The sequence below is a fragment of the Anabrus simplex genome, chromosome 8 (assembly GCF_040414725.1).
Source record: "Anabrus simplex isolate iqAnaSimp1 chromosome 8, ASM4041472v1, whole genome shotgun sequence".
Classification (NCBI taxonomy): domain Eukaryota; kingdom Metazoa; phylum Arthropoda; class Insecta; order Orthoptera; family Tettigoniidae; genus Anabrus; species Anabrus simplex.
This window is the reverse complement of record NC_090272.1, coordinates 223,259,566-223,267,823: the sequence shown is the minus strand read 5'-3', so window position 1 is coordinate 223,267,823 and position 8,258 is coordinate 223,259,566. Positions and strand designations below refer to the sequence as shown.

The 8,258-nt window shown below is 53.4% G+C and overlaps 1 non-coding gene across 1 annotated transcript; it reads left to right on the top strand.

Moving 5' to 3' along the window:
- Positions 1–5,898: 5,898 nt before the first annotated feature.
- On the top strand, positions 5,899–5,970 carry TRNAD-AUC (transfer RNA aspartic acid (anticodon AUC)). Its single transcript has one exon. It is a non-coding gene; the product is annotated as a tRNA-Asp (tRNA).
- The last annotated feature ends 2,288 nt before the right edge of the window (positions 5,971–8,258 follow it).

The following is an 8,258-nucleotide window of genomic DNA, read 5'->3' as shown; positions in this document are numbered from 1 at the left end:
GGCTCCGAGACCCCGTTTTACTAACGGTTTTAAAACACAATAATGTCTCACACTACAGTCAGAGCCTGGAGCAAGACGCAACGTTCTCGCAGCAGAGTGGCGCAGTGGAAGCGTGCTGGGCCCATAATCCAGAGATCCGTGGATCGAAACCACGCTCTGCTAAAGTTATTTCAACACAAAATATCTCACACCACAGCCAGAGCCTCGAGCTAGTCGCGCTCTCACAGCAGCAGAGTGGCGCAGTGGAAGCGTGCTGGGCCCATAACCCAGAGGTCCGTGGATCGAAACCACGCTCTGCTAAAGTTATTTTAACACAATAATGTCTCACACTACAGCCAGAGACTGGTGCAATACGCCCTCCCCCTCGCAGCAGATTAGCGCAGTGGAAACATCCCGGGCCGATTATCCAGATGTCCGGGGGACGGGACCCCGTTTTACTAACGTTTTTAAACAAAATAATGTCTCACACTACAGTCATAGCCTGGAGCAAGATGCGACGTTCTCGCAGCAAAGTGGCGCAGTGGGAGCGTGCTGGGCCCATAACCCAGAGGTCCGTGGATCGAAACCACGCTCTGCTAAGTTTATTTTAACACAATAATATTTCGCACTACAGCCAGAGCCTGGGGAAAGACGCGCTCCCCTCGCAGCAGAGTGCCGCAGTGGTCGCTTGTGGGCCCATAACTCACAGGTCCGTCGATCGAAACCGCGGTCTGCTAACGTTTTCTTAACACAATAATGACTCATAATACAGCCAGAGCCTGGAGGAAGTCGCGTTCTCACAGCAGCAGGGTCGCGCAGTGGAAGCGTGCTGGGCCCATAACCCAGAGGTCCGTGGATTGAGTCCACGCTCTGCTGAAGTTATTTCAACACAAATTGTCTCACACTAGAGCCCGAGCCTCGAGCAAGACGCGCTCTCACCGCAGCAGAGTGGGGCAGTGGAAACGTGCTGGGCCCATAACCCAGAGGTCCTTGGAACGAAACCACGATCTGCTAAAGTTATTTCAACACAAAATATCTCGCACTACAGCCAGAGCCTCGAGCAAGACGCCCTGCACTCGCAGCCGAGTAGCGCAGTGGAAGCATGCCTGACAAATAATCCAGATGTCCGGGGGACGAGACCCCCTTTTACTAACGTTTTTAAACACAATAATGTCTCACACTACAGTCAGAGCCTGGATCAAGATGCGGTGTTCTCGCAGCAGAGTGGCGCAGTTGAACCGTGCTGGGCCCATAACCCAGAGTTCCGTGGATCATAACCACGCTCTGCTAAGTTTATTTTAACACAATAATATCTCACACTACAGCCAGAGCCTGGAGGAAGACGCGCTCCCCTCGCAGCACAGTGCCGCAGTGTTCTCTTGTGGGCCCATAAATCAGAGGTCCGTGGATCGAAACCGCGGTCTGCTAACGTTTTCATAACACAATAATGACTCATTATACAGCCAGAACGTGGAGGAAGTCGCGCTCTCACAGCAGCAGGGTCGCGCAGTGGAACCGTGCTGGGCCCATAACCCAGAGGTCCGTGGATCGAATCCACGCTCTGCTAAAGTTATTTCAACACAATTTGTCTCACACTACAGCCCGAGCCTCGAGCAAGACGCGCTCTCACCGCAGCAAAGTGGCGCAGTGGAAGCGTGCTGGGCCCATAACCCAGATGTCCGTGGATCGAAACCACGCTCTGCTAAATTTATTTTAACACAATAATGTCTCACTCTACAGCCAGAGCCTGGAGCAAGCAGCGCCGCTCTCGCAGCAGAGTGGCGCAGTTGAAGCGTGCTGGGCCCATAACCCAGAGGTCCGTGGATCGAAACCACGCTCTGCTAAAGGTATTTTAATACAAAAATGTCTCACTCTACAGCCAGAGCCTGGATCAACATGCGGTGTTCTCGCAGCAGAGTGGCGCAGTTGAAGCGTGCTGGGCCCATAACCCAGAGGACCGTGGATCGAATCCACGCTCTGCTCAAGTTATTTCAACACAATGTCTCAAACTACAGCCATAGCCTGGTGTAATACGCCCAATCACCGCAGCAGAGTGGCGCAGTGGAAGCGTGCTGGGGCGAAAAGCCAGAAGTCCGTGGGTCGAAACCATGCTCCGCTAAAGTTATTTCGACACAAAATGTCTCACACTACAGCCAGAGTCTCGAGCAGGACGCCCTCTCACCGCAGCAGAGTGGCACAGTGGTAGCGTGCAGGGCCCATAACCCAGAGGTCCGTGGATCGAAACCACGCTCTGCTAAAAATTTTTTAACACAATAATGTCTCACACTACAGCCAGAGCCTGGTGCAATACCTCCTGCCCTCGCGGCAGAGTAGCGCAGTGGAAGCATGCCGGGCCAATAATCCAGATGTCCGGGCTACGAGACCCCGTTTTACTAACGGTTTTAAAACACAATAATGTCTCACACTACAGTCAGAGCCTGGAGCAAGACGCGACGTTCTCGCAGCAGAGTGGCGCAGTGGAAGCGTGCTGGGCCCATAACCCAGAGGTCCGTGGATCGAAACCACGCCCTGCTAAAGTTATTTCAACACAATGTCTCTAACTACAGCCAGAGCCTGGTGCAATACGCCCTGCCCTCGCAGCAGGGTAGCGCAGTGGAAGCATGCCGTGCCGATAATCCAGATATCCGGGCTACGAGACACCGTTTTACTAACGGTTCTAAAACACAATAATGTCTCACACTACAGTCAGAGCCTGGAGCAAGATGCGACGTTCTCGCAGCAGAGTGGCGCAGTGGAAGCGTGCTGGGCCCATAACCCAGAGGTCCGTGGAATGAAACCACGCTCTGCTAAACTTACATAACACAATAACGTCTCAAAATACAGCCAGAGCCTGGTATAAGACGCCCAATCACCGCAGCAGAGTGGCGCAGTGGAAGCGTAATGGGGCGAAAAGCCAGAAGTCCGTGGGTCGAAACCATGCTCCGCTAAAGTTATTTCAACACAAAATGTCTCACACTACAGCCAGAGCCTCGAGCAGGACGCCCTCTCACCGCAGCAGAGTGGCACAGTGGTAGCGTGCTGGGCCCATAACCCAGAGGTCCGTGGATCGAAACCACGCTCTGCTAAAGTTATTTCAACACAAAATGTCTCACACTACAGCCAGAGCCTGGTGCAATACGCCCTGCCCTCGCAGCAGAGTAGCGCAGTGGAAGCATCCCGGACCAATAATCAAGATGTCCGGGCTACAAGACCCCGTTTTACTAACGGTTTTAAAACACAATAATACCTCACACCACAGCCAGAGCCTCAAGCAAGTCGCGCTCTCACAGCAGCAGAGTGGCGCAATTGAAGCGTGCTGGGCCCATAACCCAGAGGTCCGTGGATCGGAACCACGCTCTGCTAGAGGCATTTTAACACAATAATGTCTCACACTACAGCCGGAGCGTGGTGCAATACGCCCTGCCCTCGCAGCAGAGTAGCGCAGTGGGAACATGCCGGGCCGATAATCCAGATGTCCGGGGGACGAGACCCCGTTTTACTAACGTTTTTAAACACAATAATGTCTCACACTACAGTCAGAGCCTGGAGCAAGATTGGACGTTCTCGCAGCAGTGGGGCAAAGTGGAAGCGTGCTGGGCCCATAACCCAGAGGTCCGTGGAATGAAACCACGCTCTGCTAAAGTTATTTCAACACAAAATGTCTCACACAACAGCCAGAGCCTTGTGCAAGACGAACTGCCCTCGCAGCAGAGTGGCTCAGTGGAGGCATGCTGGGCGCGTAACCCAGAGGTCCGGGGATCGAAACAATGTTCTGCTAAAGTTATTTTAACACAATAATGTCTCACTCTACAGCCAGAGCCTGGAGCAAGCAGCGCACCTCTCGTAGCGGAGTCTCGCAGTTGAAGCTTGCTGGGCACATAACCCAGAGGTCCGTGGATCGAAACCGCGGTCTGCTAAACTTTTCTTAACACAATAATGACTCATAATACAGCCAGAGCCTGGAGGAAGTCGCGTTCTCACAGCAGCAGGGTGCCGCTGTGGAAGCGTGCTGGGCCCATGACCCAGAGGTCCGTGGATCGAAACCACGCTCTGCTAAAAGTTATTTTAACACAATAACGTCTCACTCTACAGCCAGAGCTTGGAGCAATCAGCGCCGCTCTCGCAGTAGAGTGGCGCAGTTGAAGCCTGCTGGGCCCATAACCCAGAGGTCCGTGGATCGAATCCACGCTCTGCTAAAGTTATTTCAACACAAAATGTCTCACACTACAGCCAGTGCCTCGAGCAAGACGCGCTCTCACAGCAGCAGAGTGGCGCAGTGGGAGCGTGCTGGGCCCATAACCCAGAGGTCCGTGGATCGAAACCATGCTCTGCTAAAGTTATTTCAACACAAAATGACTCGCACTACAGCCAGAGCCTCGAGCAAGACGCCCTGCACTCGCAGCCGAGTAGCGCAATGGAAGCATGCCTGACAAATAATCCAGATGTCCGGGGGACGAGACCCCGTTTTACTAACGTTTCTAAACACAATAATGTCTCACACTACAGTTAGAGCCTGGATCAACATGCGGTGTTCTCGCAGCAGAGTGGCGCTGTGGAAGCGTGCTGGGCCCATAACCCAGAGGTCCGTGGATCGAAACCACGCTCTGCTAAGTTTATTTTAACACAATAATATCTCACACTACAGCCAGAGCCTGGAGGAAGACGCGCTCCTCTCGCAGCAGAGTGCCGCAGTGTTCTCTTGTGGGCCCATAAATCAGAGGTCCGTGGATCGAAACCGCGGTCTGCTAACGTTTTCTTAACACAATAATGACTCATAATACAGACAGAGCCTGGAGGAAGTCGCGCTCTCACAGCAGCAGGGTGGCGCTTTGGAAGCGTGCTGCGCCCATAAACCAGAGGTCCGTGGATCGAAACCACGCTCTGCTAAAGTTATTTCAACACAATGTCTCAAACTACAGCCAGAGCCTGGTGCAATACGCTCTGCCCTCGCAGCAGAGTAGCGCAGTGGAAGCATGCCGGGGCGATAATCCAGATGTCCGGGCTACGAGACACCGTTTTACTAACGGTTTTAAAACACAATAATGTCTCACACTACAGTCAGAGCCTAGAGCAAGACGCGACGTTCTCGCAGCAGAGTGGCGCGGTGGAAGCGTGCTGGGCCCATAACCCAGATGTCCGTGGATCGAAACCACGCTCTGCTAAAGTTATTTTAACACAATAACGTCTCAAAATACAGCCAGAGCCTGGTATAAGACGCCCAATCACCGCAGCAGAGTGGCGCAGCGGAAGCGTGTTGGCCCATAACCCAGAGGTCCGTGCATCGAAACCACGCTCTGCTAATTTGTTTTAACACAATAATATCTCACACTACAGCCAGAGCCTGGGGAAAGACGCGCTCACCTCGCAGCAGAGTGCCGCAGTGGTCGCTTGTGGGCCCATAACCAAGAGGTCCGTAGATCGAAACTACGCTCTGCTAAAGTTATTTAAACACAATAATGTCTCAATCGACAGCCAGAGCCTGCAGCAAGACGCGACGCTACCGCAGCAGAGTGCCGCAGTGGTCGCTTGCTGGGCCCATTACCAAGAGGTCCGCGGTTCGAAACCGCGGTCTGCTAACTTTTCTTAACACAATAATGACTCAGAATACAGCCAGAGCCTGGAGGAAGTCGCGCTCACACAGCAGCAGGATGGCGCAGTGGAAGCGTGCTGGGCCCATAAACCAGAGGTCCGTGGATCGAAACCACGCTCAGCTGAAGTTATTTTAACACAATAATGTCTCACTCTACAGCCAGAGCCTGGAGAAAGCAGAGCAGCCCTCGCAGCAGAGAGGCGCAGTTGAAGCGTGCTGGGCCCATAACCCAGAGGTCCGTGGATCGAATCCACGCTCTCCTAAATTTATTTAAACACAAAATGTCTCATACTACAGCCAGAGCCTCGAGCATGACGCGCTCTCACCGTAGCAGAGTGGCGCAGTGGAAGCGTGCTGGGCCATCAACCCAGAGGTCCGTGGATCGAAACCACGCTCTGCATAAGTTATTTTAACACAAAATGTCTCACACAACAGCCAGAGCCTTGTGCAAGACGAACTGCCCTCGCAGCAGAGTGGCTCAGTGGAGGCATGCTGGGCGCGTAACCCAGAGGTCCGGGGATCGAATCCACGCACTCCTAAAGTTATTTCAACACAAAATGTCTCACACTACAGCCGGAGCCTCGAGCAAGACGCGCTCACGCAGCAGCAGGGTGGCGCAGTGGTGGCGTGCTGGGCCCATAACCCAGAAGTCCGTGGATCGAAACCACGCTCTGCTAAAAGTTATTTTAACACAATAATGTCTCACTCTACAGCCAGAGCCTGGAGAAAGCAGAGCAGCCCTAGCAGCAGAGTGGCGCAGTTGAAGCGTTTTGGCCCAAAACCCAGAGGTCCGGGAATCGAATCCACGCTCTGCTAAAGTTATTTGAACAGCAAATGTCTCACACTACAGCCAGAGCCTCGAGCAAGACGCGCTCTCACAGCAGCAGAGTGGCGCATTGGGAGCGTGCTGGGCCCATAACCCAGAGGTCCGTGGATCCAAACCACGCTCTGCTAAATTTATTTCAACACAAAATGTCTCACACTACAGCCAGAGCCTAGTGCAAGACGCTCCGTTCTCGCAGCAGCGTGGCGCAGTGGAAGCGTGCTGGTCCCATAACCCAGAGGTCCGTGGATCGAAACCACGCTCTGCTAAAGTTATTTCAACACACAATAGCTCACACAACAGCCAGAGCCTTGTGCAAGACGAACTGCCCTCGCAGCAGAGTAGCGCAGTGGAAGCATTACGGGCCAATAATCCGTAGTTCCGGGGGACGAGACCACGCTCTGCTAATGTTATCTTAACACAATAATGTCTCACACTACAGCCAGAGCCTGATGCAAGACACCCTGCCCTTGCAGCAGAGTGGCTCAGTTGAGGCATGCTGGGCGCATAACCCAGAGGTCCGGGGATCGAAACAATGCTCTCCTAAAGTTATTTCAACACAAAAAGTCTCACACCACAGCCAGAGCCTCGAGCAAGACGCGCTCTAACCGCAGCAGAGTGCCGCAGTGGAAGCGTGCTGGGCCCATAACCCAGAGGTCCGTGGATCGAAACCACGCCCTGCTAAAGGTATTTTAACACAATAATGTCTCACACTACAGCCAGAGCCTGGTGCAATACGCCCTGCCCTCGCAGCAGAGTAGCACAGTGGGAACATGCCGGGCCGATAATCCAGATGTCCGGGGGACGAGACCCCGTTTTACTAACGTTTTTAAACACAATAATGTCTCACACTACAGTCAGAGCCTGGAGCAAGATGCGACGTTCTCGCAGCAGAGTGGCGCAGTGGAAGCGTGCTGGGGCGAAAAGCCAGAAGTCCGTGGGTCGAAACCATGCTCCGCTAAAGTTATTTCAACACAAAATGTCTCACACTACAGCCAGAGCCTCGAGCAGGACGCCCTCTCACCGCAGCAGAGTGGCATAGTGGTAGCGTGCTGGGCCCATACCCCAGAGGTCCGTGGATCGAAAACACGCTCTGCTAAGTTTATTTTAAAACAATAATATCTCACACTACAGCCAGAGCCTGGAGTAAGACGCGCTCTCAACGCAGCAGAGTGGGGCAGTGGAAACGTGCTGGGCCCATAACCCAGAGGTCCGTGGATCGAAACCACGCTCTGCTAAGGTTATTTTAACACAATATTATCTCACACTACAGCCAGAGCCTGGTGCAATACGCCCTGCCCTCGCAGCAGAGTAGCGCAGTGGAAGCATGCCGTGCCAATAATCCAGATGTCCGGGCTGCGAGACCCCATTTTACTAACGGTTTTAAAACACAATAATGTCTCACACTACAGTCAGAGCCTGGAGCCAGATGCGATGTTCTCGCAGCAGAGTGGCGCAGTGGAAGCGTGCTGGGCCCATACCCCAGAGGTCCGTGGATCGAAACCACGCTCTGCTAAGTTTATTTTAACACAACAATATCTCACACTACAGCCAGAGCCTGGAGTAAGACGCGCTCCCCTCGCAGCAGAGTGCCGCACTGGTCGCTTGTGGGCCCATAACTCAGAGGTCCGTGGATCGAAACCGCGGTCTGCTAACGTTTCCTTAACACTATAATGACTCATAATACAGCCAGAGCCTGGAGGAAGTCGCGTTCTCACAGCAGCAGGGTCGCGCAGTGGAAGCGTGCTGGGCCCATAACCCAGAGGTCCGTGGATCGAATCCACGCTCTGCTAAAGTTATTTCAACACAAATTGTCTCACACTACAGCCCGAGCCTCGAGCAAGACGCGCTCTCAACGCAGCAGAG